Source organism: Tauraco erythrolophus, chromosome 1, assembly GCF_009769465.1.
Source record: "Tauraco erythrolophus isolate bTauEry1 chromosome 1, bTauEry1.pri, whole genome shotgun sequence".
Taxonomy (NCBI): domain Eukaryota; kingdom Metazoa; phylum Chordata; class Aves; order Musophagiformes; family Musophagidae; genus Tauraco; species Tauraco erythrolophus.
In genome coordinates this window covers 84,324,070-84,325,401 of record NC_141465.1, presented here as the reverse complement: position 1 = coordinate 84,325,401, position 1,332 = coordinate 84,324,070, and the positions used below count along the sequence as shown (strand labels likewise).

The 1,332-nt window shown below is 42.8% G+C and overlaps 1 non-coding gene across 1 annotated transcript; it reads left to right on the top strand.

Annotated features, from left to right (window-relative positions):
* The first annotated feature begins 581 nt into the window (after nt 1–581).
* Nucleotides 582–684, top strand: LOC147529428 (U6 spliceosomal RNA). Its single transcript, XR_015222696.1, has one exon. It is a non-coding gene; the product is annotated as a U6 spliceosomal RNA (small nuclear RNA).
* Nucleotides 685–1,332: the final 648 nt, after the last annotated feature.

Here is a 1,332-nt window from a genome sequence, read left to right as displayed (position 1 = left end):
TATAGCCAAAACCTGACTCTGTGATGATCTATTTCCTATAGCTTAAGATAGCAGGATTATTTTGCTAAGTCTTAGTGTTGATTCTGCAGTAATATGGTTTAATCATACATGGTAAAAATCTAACAAAATTGAGTAATGGTGTAAAAAACTTCTTGGCCAATAAGAAGAGAAAGAAATTTTGAACGGAATGCTTAAGAACAAATAAAAACAGCCTCAGGTCATCCCAGGTCCAAGAAGGAACCCTCCACCATAAACATCACTTTCCTGTCAGTAAAGCATGCCGATTGAAAACCGCCCCATTCTTCATGAAAAAGTGTTGCACCGTCAACTCTAGGACTCAAAGGTATATTCAAAGGGAGACCATAACATCAGAATAAAGGGCATTAATTGCCCTTTAGTTAGTTATACAGGGAAAAGGATAATAAATGTTATTAGTAATGAGGTTTTTAAAATTTGATAATTTGGAGTATAATTGTTAATATTACTGTAAATGGACTGGATGTGAATTCTGCATTCAGATTTTATTGAAACTTAGAATAAATTGTTGGCTTTATTTGTAAGCTGTTTTTCTTTTCTTTGACTCGCTTCGGCAGCACATATACTAAAATTGGAACGATACAGAGAAGATTAGCATGGCCCCTGCGCAAGGATGACACGCAAATTCGTGAAGCGTTCCATATTAAAAAATAAAAAAATAAAAACGTCCTGGGCTGCATCAAGAGGAGCGTGGCCAGCAGGTCGAGAGAGGTGATTCTTCCCCTCTACTCTGCCCTCGTGAGACCTCACCTGGAGTACTGCGTCCAGTTCTGGAGCCCCCAACATAAGAAGGACATGGACCAGTTGGAGAGGGTCCAGAGGAGGGCCACGAAGATGATAAGAGGGCTGGAGCACCTTTCCTATGAGGACAGGCTGAAAGAGTTGGGGCTGTTCAGCCTGGAGAAGAGGAGGCTCCGGGGTGACCTTATAGCGGTCTTCCAGTACCTCAAGGGGGCCTACAGGAAAGATGGGGAGAGGCTGTTCAGGAGGGCCTGTTGTGATAGGACAAGGGGTAATGGTTTTAAAATAGAGGGAGGTAGATTCAGATTGGATATTAGGAAAAAATTTTTTACCATGAGAGTTGTAGAACACTGGAACAGGTTGCCCAGAGAGGTGGTGGATGCTCCATCCCTGGAGACGTTCAAGGCCAGGTTGGACGAGGCCCTGAGCAACCTGATCTAGTTGGAGATATCCCTGTTTGTTGCAGGGGGGTTGGACTAGATGACCTTTGAAGGTCCCTTCCAGCCCTAACCATTCTATGATTCTATGATTCTATGACACACATGTTCCATGAGA